At 41.6% G+C, this 12,315-nt stretch overlaps 1 protein-coding gene across 6 annotated transcripts in view; it reads right to left on the bottom strand.

Moving 5' to 3' along the window:
* WDR47 (WD repeat domain 47) overlaps window positions 1-4,692 on the bottom strand; it is a 69,943-nt gene extending 65,251 nt beyond the window's left edge. For 4 of the 6 annotated variants that reach the window (XM_058716323.1, XM_058716326.1, XM_058716327.1 and 1 more), the window contains exon 1: window positions 4,554-4,681. The gene's annotated coding sequence lies outside the window, so the exon portion shown is untranslated. Of the gene's footprint in view, window positions 1-4,553 lie in introns of all 6 variants that reach the window. The other 2 variants (XM_058716325.1, XM_058716324.1) reach the window with 2 other exon arrangements.
* Between the last annotated feature and the right edge of the window lie 7,623 nt (window positions 4,693-12,315).

Here is a 12,315-nt window from a genome sequence, read left to right as displayed (position 1 = left end):
TGAAATGAAATCTACTTTCTTGCAACTTTCATCTAGTTATTCATGTCTTCGGGTCATCATGATACAAGTTTATTATGTTTCAAACTTTCACACATTTGAATCTGACCAATAATCATGTCTATTTTCCTATACGCTTTAGCAATTCTTCATATAGCTTACAGAACCCCTACCATTCTAATCATTCTCTTCCTAACATGTGTTAATCACTCTCTTAAAACATCCAAAATAGAATACAACACTCCAGGTATGGTATTTCAATGTATACATTGAAATCAACACTTCCCATGATGTGTGCACTATATAATAAACACACCCAAACACCTAAAGTTGCTTTACATCATCATCTGCTCAGCAGATACTGTTTTTGCACTTCCCAGAATTTAATTTCTAAAGCTTCTCTTGAAGTTGGAAAGAAAACCAATCCAACGCAATTTCCAGGCTTTCAAAATAACATTTTAAAAAAGGTTAAACCAAAAAATGGACATTAAGCCTCCAATTTTAGTTCAGTTCTGTAAAGTTTTCTCAAAAATTTTATTACAAGATTCTATTTTCTTTTCCAATACATCAACAAAAGTCACAAAACATACTTAGCCATAGAAATCTGTTCATTTTATAGAATTCATTATTTAAGTCAATGTATCAAATAGTATAAAATGTTTATGTCCTTTTTCATGTAGTACTGTTTCTCTATAAAATAGGGTGTTGACTTGCAAAACAAGATAAAGGTCCAGGCAGAGTGGCAAGCATGTGAATTGTGCTTAATAAATATAAGTTTCTCCCCTTCAGAGTTCATACCCATGGTAAAACCAGTATGACAAAAGAGCTACTAAAAACATGCTACGGGGGAGCTACTGTGCTGTGGATAAAGTATAAAAATTTACTTTAGAAAAAGTTAACCCTGGTTTTAAATATATTTTAGGTGTAATTTTAAAATATTAGGAAGCTTGAGGCCCCTGGGTGGCTAAGTCCATTAAGTGCTGGACTCTTGATTTCACCTCAGGTCATGATCTTGTGTCTTGTGGTTCTTGAGATGGAGCCCCACATCAGGCTCTGCACTGACAGCATGGAGCCTGCTTGGGATTCTCTTTCTCTCTCTCTTTCTGCTCCCCTCCCCTGCTTACACATGCACGCACTCTCTTACCCTCTCTCTTTCAAAGTAAATAAACATTTAAAAAAAAAAAAGATTCTCTCTCTCCCCCTTTACTCCTCTCCCCCACTCACATGTTCCCTTCTCTCTCTAAAAAAATTAAAAAATAAAATAAAATAAAAAATAAAACAAAATATTGGGAAGCTTGATTAGATCAAATTATGTTGCAGATGCCACACGAAGAGACTCTTACTTATGATAATGTTTGTTTGAGGTCAGTATTTGTTTAACAATATTTGAGTATCAGGGCGCTTGGGTGGCTCAGTCAGTTAAGTGTCCAATTTCTTCTCAGGTCATGATCTCCTGGTTCGTGAGTTCAAGCCCCACATGGGGCTTTCTGCCGTAAGCAAAGATCCTCTGTCCCCCCTCCCTCTGCCCCTCCCCTGCTAAATCTCTCCCTACCCTGTCAAAAATAAACAAATATTAAAATAATAATAATAAAAATATTTGAGTATCTACTCTGTGCTAGTACCATGCTGCGTCCCAGGAATACAATCACTGAGTTACTACAGTGAAGACGATAAAACATGAAAGCAAGATTTATAAGGTAGTGTGTGGTGTTTTGTAAGGATAGCTTTTTACCCAAACAGAAACAAATTAAAAAGCAAAAAGCAAAACAAAAAACAAAAAAAGCAAGAAAAATCAGTTGAAATATATAAGCTTTGACTATTCAATGTAATGGTTTCAAAATTACACAGAATAAAAAAGTATCCTTAGGTATGGGCCAGCGTTGGACTTGGAGTTTGAAGACCTGGATTCAAGTCTTCTATATAAAAGTAATATGCATAAAATATAAAGAGCACCATAAAAGAATTACAAATGAAATGCCATGGAAGTTCAGAGGAATAATAGGGTTTCCTGTTAAGAATGGGTTTGAGAGATTGTTAATATCCTAACATGCAGAGATGGGAAAGGAAAAGCTACTAACATGTACTGTGCATTTACTATGTCAGGCCCTTAATACTCCTATACAGTATTTATGAATGGGACAAGAGGGTCTACATGACTAAAATCCTTTGACCTTTCCACTACAATATTCTGACATTTACAGGAGGCGGGGGGAACAAGAGGGGATAATCAGAATAATAAGCCTAGTGTCAAAGTTTTAGAAATTGAAATTCAACTTATTTCCTGTGCTAAGTAGTGATTCATTAGCTGAGTGAGTCTAAGGCAATGCTTCTTAAATTTTTTTCCATAGGGGCAGAAAAAGACTGAACACATCCCCAGGGTCCCTTAAGCATGAAATTTCTTTGAAGTCTCTGAAATCTACCTTATATTCTCTAAATATAAGAAAATCGTACTGAAAGCAGGAAAGCAATCCTTGCACACATATAGGAAAGAAACACCCTTTTTCCATGTCACCATGGTAATAAAGAACCTCCATCAAAGAGTAAGGATGGATGCACCTTAATAGTTCCCGTGAGCCCTGTAAGGCCATTATAAGAAATAAGGTCCTGGGCCTCAAAATACTAAATAGATCATGCAGAGTATTTTAATTATCCTTGCCAACGCTCCACTCTATTAAGAGGTAATCAACAGATGCCTTAATTTTTTTCCAAAGTGCTTTCAAACAGACTATCTTGTTCAATTTAGAGCCCATTCCAGACTAAAACAACAGTAGGTATTATCCCCATTTTACAGATCTAGATATTAGACTCAACAGTAGGTTAAGTAGCTCTTCCATGATTGTAATCAATAGCTAAATGACACTTAAATCCAGGCAATCTGATTTCCAGCTTACTGATTTGCTAAGGAAAACTGCATCTTTTCATACTTATTTTGAAGTATTTCTCAAACTACAGTATATATCAACCATATCCCATGCTGTCCATTCAGTAACTGATAATTTCACAAACAGAAACAGAGGCTGAACACAAGTATGTAACTAGGAACTTAGAATAATACCCCTGTTCTCTAATGATATAGTCCTAATACTGGCTTTAAAAGAGAGAGAGAGAGAGAGAAAGAAAGAAAAAAGAATTAGGAAGTAGGAAGAAGAGGTAAACATTGAAATCCCTTCACAAAAAATTACATATTATTATGGCATATAAGTTCCAGTGTTCTGTGGTGCTTTTTTTTTTTTTTTTACCTGACAATATACTGCTAATGGTTTAATTGCTTGTCTTTTCCCGCACTGTATAATAATTTTCCTTTTGTGTGGAAGCAATCTCCCCCCTAAAACCTAAGGTAAAATTGTTCATTACATCTTTGTCCTAAATGAGACCCCTAGAATATGCCATATAAAGGAAAATGGGCTCTTAGGCGTTTCTCCTTCCTAGTAAAATTTCAATGCAACTCAAGCCAACACCAGAGACAAAAAAGATTCTACTTGGATTTACTGTGAAAAAAAGATCTGTAGCATATTTAAAGCCTACATGTTAATTTCTGTGCCATTAACTTCTTGAAGCATTCTATGAAGTCTACAACAAAGGGAGGCAAATAAGTGTTAGATCACAACCTATGAATCTGGGTGGAACAAAGGCTTCTCCTTTCATTATGCAGAGAACCAAGTTGCCAAAAACGCTCCGCTCAGATACCATGCGTGGTTACTGACTGCACGTCTGGGTATAGAGATGAAAAAAAATCAAATGCTGTTCAAATGCCGCCCAGCCTACCTTGCCCCTTTTGCCCAAGGCCTCGCCCCAGAGCTGGAGCCCCAATCTTTCTCCCCAATACAAGACACCGGCTGAACCCTAGAGTTCTACAGCCTCCCGCCTCTTCTACGCCGGCGCTCCTCAGCCCCAGCAAAGCCGGGTTCCAAACCCAGTCGATTCCCCTCTCCCCGCCCCCCGCCCAGACCCCCAAAGGCTGCACCCACAGAACCACTGACGTAAGAAAGGCCAAAGCCGGCCCCGCGGAGCTGCCCCACGCCGCCGCTCGGTTCCCAGCCCCGCAGCTTCCTCCCTTCCTCCCGGCCAAGGCGTGCCCAGACAGGGACGCGAGCGCGCCCCTCAGTTCTCGCAAAGGCTCGGCCGCGGGCGAGGAAGGAAGAAATCAACGCAGCCAGCTCCCCTCCCGCCTCTCAGCAGCGGCGAGGTGGGCACTGGTCCTGCGCTAGCTCCCCGCTCCGGGGCCGACGGTACCAGGCGAGGGGTGTCGCTCTACCCCAGAGCCGGGCTGGAACAGAGGGGAAGGTGTGGTCCAGGACAGGCTGTCTCGAAATAGGGGCCGGCAGTTCCCAGGTCCTCATCCGGCGGCGCCGGGGCCTCACTCAACGACCCCAGTCCCCACCCAGGAGGCACCGAAGCCTACCCGAGACCCTTCTCCCGGGCCGCCAACGCCGCCCTTTGGGCCAAGGGCCGCCTGGGTCGGAGCCCTGTCAGCTGGTGACAGGTGGCAACTGGTGACCATGGCAACCCGAGGTGCGATGCGGCCGACCCCGCCTCCGCCTCCCGGAGTCACTCACCTGAGGGTTCCCGGACGAGTCCAGAGAAGCGGCTGAGGAGAAAGCGGCTGTGAGGCCGGCGAACGGGGCCCCGACGCGGCCGGGTCCGGGCTGGGGCTGGAGCGCGAGGGCGGAGGTCTATGTCTGGGTTTGGCGTCGGTCCTCCCTCCTGCCGCCCGCGCGTCAATCCATCAGATCGTCAGGCCGTCCTTCCTCGCGTCTGCCCCTCCCGGAGGACCGCTCGGCTCAGCCTCTTGCAGACTGCGGTTGTCAAGCGGCGCTGGAGCAGAGCTCCAGCCCCGAGCGGCAACCAATCATCGCGCTTCTCCGAGGCGCCTCAGGACCCCGCCGAGGGGCGGCCAGGCAGGTGCCTGAGCCAAAGGGAGAGTCGGCTGGGCGGGCCCGAGCCTGGAGAGGTGGGGACCTGCCTAGACAGACAGGCTCTGGCCTGCCCTCCAAGGACCTGCTGGACTCGGAGGAAGAGCTGGCCTGGCGATTGGGTGAGAGACCAGCAGCCGGGACGCAGACGGGTCGCTGGCCGGTGACCCCGCGTCCCGAAATAGCGCGGAGGGGGCTGTCGCCTCGGAATCGAGAAGTCCTCTGCTCATTAGAATCGCCTCTATAATACTCTTTCCTGACAATTTATTACTGAACGCAAATGAAATAAATCTAGCCTCCTCTTTTCTCTCCGCTCTTCCTGGCCTCACTTTCTTCCTGAAAACTCCAGCTGCTTATTTTGCCCCATTTTTGATTTCTCCTTTTGTGATGCTGATATACCTTGGAGCATTTTACAGTTACTTAACTTGTTCACAGATTTGGTTTTTTACTACCCTTTTTATTAGTTGCAAGGCCCATGACAACAGAACCTCACTTTCCGACCCCACCAGTGCAGTCGATTCCACAAATATACATGATGCTTAACCCAGCTGAATTGAGTATTCAGTGGGTATAACGATGTAGAAGAGTTAAGAATACAGTGATACAAACCTGTAAGAACCTCGCCTTCATAAGGGCCAAATGCCAAGAGTGAGCTGGGCCTCCAGACTGAGGGAAAGGACGTAAGAAAGAGTGGTAATAATAAACATCAAAAACACTTAAGAACAGGAAAAATTTAATCTAATTCAAGATAAAAGAAGCTATCGTGTGAAGGAAAGGTTCTAAGAAAAGTATTTACGAATTCAGGGAAAACAGTTTATGCAAAGCTTAACTAGTCCTGATTAACTCCTATAAGAAAGTCTTCATTAAGAAACTCTCTCAGTGATGTGACAGGCAAATGAATATAAACACAAATTAATGTTACCCAGGGTCTTGATATCAAAAAGAAAAAAGAAAAAAATTTTACGGAGTATTTAAATTGAAAAAGTGGGCAGATACAATATATCCTGGAAATGCCAGTATGGTTTTTGCCAGTATAGTTCATCTGAGAGTCCGCTACTTAAATTTGATTCTCAATACCACTGCAAGAACCAAGCACTATTTATTTAAATTTTCAGCTAGATCTGATGTGGTTTAAAGTGTTGGGGTTTGGAGCCAATGGCCAAGAAAGAATTCTTCAGACGTCTTCAGTGCAAAAAAAATGTCTTTATTAAAGCACAAGTACAGGACCCATTGACAGAGGACAGAAATAGCTGCCCTTGGGTTGTGAGGAGTGACTGATTATATAAGATTTTTCTATCCTACTGAAGGGATGGTGGTGTCAGGGTCCTAGGAAATTCAACCTACAGGTTTCTAGAAGTTTGACTATTGATAAGATTGCTTTTTTCTTGTAAATCATTAATAAATACAGTTGCAAACTGGGGCTTCTGGGCAGCTCAGTCAGTTAAGCATCTTGATTTCAGTTAAGAGTCAGTTAAGACTCTTGATTTTGTCTCAGATCATGATCTCACGGGTTCATGAGATGAAGTCTCTCATCGGCTCAGCACAGAGCGTTTGGGATCTTCTCTCTCTCTCTCTCTCTCTCTCCATTTGCCCCTCCCCTGCTTGTGCTCTCTCACTCTCTCAAAATAAATAAACTTAAAAAAAAAAAAAGACCATTGCAAGCTGATAGAGGCTCATGATAGAGGCATCACTGTGATCTTTATCAGTTAACCACTTTTTTCTCCCTTTCCTTTGTTCTTGGGCAGCCAGGAGTGCTTGAGGAATGTCACACATATCCCACCTTGGGGGGTGGGGGGTAGCTGTTAGCTTGTGCTTTGCCCTCAGCTTGCCTTTGTTTCTCACATCATTTCTAGAAAGAGTTACTAATCAGGGAGCCTGACAAACATTTGACCACCTATTAGAGGCAGAGTGCTACGTAAAAGGAAGAACGTAATCTGGTACTAGATTGGTTTGGGCATTCATAAAATAAAGTACTTTACTTATGCTCTCATTTAAGCTTCACAATCTCCCTTAAGATGCCTGTTAACTATTCCCATTTTAGACGTTAAGGGATAATTTGCCCAAGGGCAAATAGCTGATCTGTAGGGGAGCTAAGATTTCAACCAATATGATTCTTAAACCCTTCTTTTTGCACTCTACTTCAGTGTATCAACTGGATATTTTAGTGTGAAAAAAAATGGACTTATCCTGAAAAGGTAGAGGGAATAAGGTCTTATTCATGTTTATATCCCCCATATCCTGTGGCAGTGTTACCTGTGTCTAAATTTTGAACAAGTCCTCAGAATTGTTAGAAGCAAACGCACAACCGTATTTCCAGAAAAAGGGGGTGGGGAAAAGGGAGAAATCAGGCACTGAAATATGACATCTGGCACATCTTGTTCAGTAATAAATGCATTGACTGTATATTCACTTCCTAATGTAACATCATCAAGTTTTACACTACAACCTTAATAGCTGTTAGCCTAAGGTATCACCTTTCCTTCTATACTCAGCCACACTGATTAAGATTAGATCTTCTTGTCTTTCACTCTAGTTGCTGCAAAGCAGTGAATTGTTCAGAAAGGACAAGGCTTTCTCAGTTGAAGGACTGTCCTTGGATTCTGAGGTACTGCCTCAATCATTCACCAAATATTTATCAAGTGCCTACTCTGGATGTGGAACTAGGTTAGGCATTGTTTGAAAATGCAGGTCCTAACTTGACAGAATGATTCATAGTGCTTGTGACTTAAATGCCTATAGGCTAAGGTGTACCCCTTTTAATAAGATTCTCAAATCTCATTTCTAAAAAGGGAAATAGAAGTTTTTGGTTTTCCCCAAATAGTGGAAAGGAATCTGAGCACAAGCCTAAAATAGGAAATCTTGCCTCAAGCTCTTCAGGGGAAGTTCAACAGGGATATGAGCACTTGTTTTAAAAGTTCCACTCTCCTTATTAGAACACACACATAAATACACACACCAAAGAGCTGTGTGATTTATAGCCAGCAGTGCCCTGGCTCTGGGAGAACAAACAAGAGACCACCACTGCTTCTCTTTCAAATAGTCTCAAAGATTAGGTAGGTAGAATACCTGGGTCTACCAGCACTCCTCTCCAGACCCCTAAACAAAAGCTTAAATTATATGTCAATGACTAAACCTAGCAACACACACACACACACACACACACACACACACACACACATTCTTGTTTCAACATAAAAGAGATGTGCTTTTTTATGTTAAGTAAATAATTGGATGTTCTACTGAAAACAAAAATAAAAATTTTTAAATATTCTGTTTTGAGAAAAAAATTCACCCTATTTTAATGAAACCACTGGCATACTTCAAAGTCAAAAACAGGGGGGAAACTACAGATTAAAAATATTAATAATACATAAAGCACATTAAGCATCATAATTTTGGATGGGTATTTTAGGGTAAGGTTAGTAACTTTCTAGTAATAATCTTGAGACTATTTAATAGAACTTGCTAGAAAGAGCAAAGAAAAACAGAGATTGACCAAAATGAGTCTAGGTAGGTGTCTTATTGTAAGTCATGTGCCCCCAAAATATTTATAAAAATCCTATTTCAGAAAAATTAAGTATCATATTAGCATTTCTTTTAGAGTTTGGTCAGTAACTAAATTGGCCCTTTCCAACTAAATTTTGAGTTATTTATCTGAAATAGTCACACAGCCCCTGGATGGCTCAGTTGGTTGAGTGTCTGACTTTTTTTTTTTTTTTTAATTACTTTTTAATGTTTATTTATTTTTGAAAGAGAGAGACAGAGAGAGACAGAGTGTGATCAGGGGAGGGGCAGAGAGAGAGGGAGACACAGAATCTGAAGCAGGCTCCAGGCTCTGAGCTGTCAGCACAGAGCCTGATGCAGGGCTTGAACTCACAAACCGTGAGATCATGACCTGAGCCGAAGTCAGAATGCTCAACCAACTGAGCCACCCAGACACCCCTGAGTGTCTAACTCTTGATCTTGGCTCAGGTCATGATCCCAAGGTCATGAGATTGGGCCCCGAGTCAGGCTCTGCACTGAACACAGAGCCTGTTTAAGATATCTCTCTCTCTCTCTCTCTTTCTCTCTCTCTCATCTCTCTCTGCCTTTCTCACCCCCTTTACCCCTCTCCCTGGCTCATTAAATAAATAAATAAATAAATAAATAAATAAATAAGTAAGTAAGTAAATATAGCCACACAAAGGCAAATGACAAAATGCTTTGTTTCAGTGATTGTTCTTCCTATCCTAAAAGAATGCACCCAAGTTCAACACAGTTTACCAGGGTTTCTGTGTAAGTATAATATAGTGAGCATATGCATAGAAGTCTCAATGCTACAAATTACACATGAATTGGGATTTTGTACAAAAGTTCAAACCTTAACTCTTACCAATCTACAGGTAACATAAGAAATTTCTCCTTACTTTATTTCGATAAATTTAGAATTCCACTCATACAGATACCATAGAGCAAAATAGTATCAGTGCTATGTCTCAAATAAATTATAGGTGCTTAGTAAATACATGCTGACATATCAAAATATTTTCTGTGATCCTATCCCATAATGTTCCAGGATTTTTTACCTCAATACCTGGGATTCGTTCTCACCGCTTTGAAGAATGAAGGGGTGGACACAAAACAAAATGAGCAGCAGGCAAAAGTGTAATAGAGTAGGGATGCCTGGGTGACTCAGTTGGTTAAGCATCAGACTTCGGCTCAGGTCACAATCTCGATCTCACAGTTTGTGAATTTGAGCCCCACATCAGGCTCCGTGCTGGCAATTCAGTCTGGCGCCTGCTTTGGATTCTATGTCCCCTCTCTCTCTCTGGCCTACCCTGGCTTGTGCTCTGTTTCTGTCTCTCAAAAATGAATAAACATTAAAAAATCTTTTTTAAGTTTATTAAAGATTAGAAAGGAAGAATAGTATGAAAGCTCTTTTGCAGAGAAGGGACATTTTGAAAGTGAATTTCTGCAACAATAGGCAAGGGTCTTTGTTTTATAAGATTCTGGTCAGCCCTCCCTTCCCTTCTCCCTTGCTCCTTTTCAGGTTCTACCCTTACTGGCTAGATAACTCTAGGTCCTGGCTTGTCCATTCCTGATTGGCTCGACTCCATTGTGTGAGGAGTCAGACTATGGTCATACTGTCCCTCATGTAACACAAGTTTTATGGTTTACTTTTGTTAGTTAGGTATTTTGATAGTCAAATTCCTGATGGGAACCTGAGGGAGAGTAGGTGGTGTGTTAAGTTCTTAAGAGGAACGTTAAGCCCGAGGGGGTTTGCTGTGGTCAAATGCTCCCAGCCTTGTTCCAAAATATGTGTTTTTCCCCCACCCAGGGACCTCAGGTCCTAACCTTTCCCTCTCTGCCTATTTTATCCTAGCATTTCCCAATCATAATATAACAATCTAGCTCATGTAGTCATTAACCAGGATCCAGGAAAAGCAGCAACCTGTAACAACACATTTAATACCTTGCTCACTGGTCATCCACCTCTCAGTCTCTGTGCTAAGAAGGTAAAGATAGGGGGGTGCCTGGGTGGCTCAGTCAGTTAAGCGTCCAACTTCAGCTCAGGTCCTGATCTTGTAGTTTGTGAGTTCAAGCCCCTCGTTGGACTCTGTGCTGACAGTTCAGAGCCTGGAACCTGCTTTGGATTCTGTGTCTCTCTCTCTGCCCCCTCCCCCTCTCAAAAATAAATAAACATTAAAAAAAAGAAGGTAAACATAGGGCCCTCAGAAAAATCAGGTCTAGAGATTAGGAATGTTCTGGGATACAGGCAGAGTTCTTGAAAAGTTCCTGATTTTCAGGCACAATGTTTAGTGTTGTCAGCTCTTGGGAACAACTACGAAGCTTCCCTGAAGATATTGAAAGTAAAATTCCCTTCTTTGAATTACCTCTGAGCTCAACATTTGAATAAATTAGAGTAGAAATACACAAAGTCACCTGAAAGCCACAAACAGACAATGCTTGGATGCCTACTGTCACTGGAAATGAAAACTCAAGCCAACTTTCCAGTACCAGTGACAAAGGAATCTTAAAGGATGCTCCTCAGGAAACATACCCCAGTGCATTGCTTTGGGCCCTGGGGAGCCATTCTTCCTGATTCTGTATTAATTTTATCCTCTTATTTGGTGCTCTAGGCAATGCATTCATCCAATTCCCCTCATTCTAATTCACCTTCATATTTATGTTTTGATTTCCCACATTGTCTGCCTAGGGAAAGGAAAAATTGGCTGGTCAAACCTATACAAATTTTATCTACGTCTGTAAATTGGCATCCATGTTCATACATTGGTCTTACTAGCTTGGTTTCTGTGAGTCCACCCTGAGAGATGGATGTGCTTTCCATTTGCTAACGAAATCAGTTTCCAAGCCTGCAGTGATGCAAATCAAACTTTGGACCACATATTCACCCAAGTAATGCAACCTCTAGAGGCCTCTTGGGAAGTGGCCAACAGACTCTCCAGATACCACCTCTCTCCACTGATGTGAAGTCAAGTGAGCTATGGCCTCCACTTAAAAATTTCTACCCTTAGTATTAATATTATAGCTTTTACTTAAGAAAATCAGTTTAAATACAGTAAAGCCCATTTCAAGTGAATCACAGATTATATTAGATGTTCTGCTTGAACAGCAAATAAACATGCTTGTTAAAAAAAAAGTTATAATTTATTTAAAGAGAGAGCCTCATTAAACAAAGTGTGGGGTGGGGGGAAGAGCTATTAGAGATTAACAGAGATTTAGACTTTACCCAATGCAATCAATGGGCAACCAAATGCAATGGGGGACACCTTGTTTAGATTCTACTGCATGGGGTGCCTGGCTGGCTCAGTCAGTACAGCATGCAACTCTTGACCTCAGGGTTGTGAGTTTGAGCCCCACATTGAGCATGGAGCCTACTTTAAAAAAATATTCCACTGCAGACAAACAGTGGGAGGCAGAATAATAGCCCCTCCCAAAGACATCCACATCTTAATCCTCAGAACCTGTCAATATGTTACTTTTCATGGTCAGAGACTTTGCTAGTGTGATTATGTTAAAGATTTTTAAATGGGGAGGTTATTCTGGGTTATAATCACTTGGGTCCTTAGAAGCAAAGAACCTTTCCCAGCGGGGGTCAGAGGGAGATACGACTATGGAAGGAAAGTCAAAAAGATGAAACATTGCTAATTTGGAAGGCAGAAGGGGACTAAGAACCAAAGAATGCAGGCTGTGGATGCTGGAAAAGGCAAGTAAACAGATTCTCTCCTAGAATATCCAGAAAGGAATGTAGTCCTTGATGTTAGCCCCAGGAATGCCCATGTCAGACTTCTGACCTAAAGACCTGGTAAGATAATGAATTTATATTGTTTGAAGTTACTAAATTTACAGTAATTTGTTATAGAAACAATAGAAAAGAAATATAAAAACTCAAAAAGATATTTTG

The sequence above is a fragment of the Neofelis nebulosa genome, chromosome 2 (genome assembly GCF_028018385.1).
Source record: "Neofelis nebulosa isolate mNeoNeb1 chromosome 2, mNeoNeb1.pri, whole genome shotgun sequence".
Classification (NCBI taxonomy): domain Eukaryota; kingdom Metazoa; phylum Chordata; class Mammalia; order Carnivora; family Felidae; genus Neofelis; species Neofelis nebulosa.
Note: the sequence above shows the minus strand (reverse complement) of the source record. Positions and strands in the feature narration are given on the sequence as shown.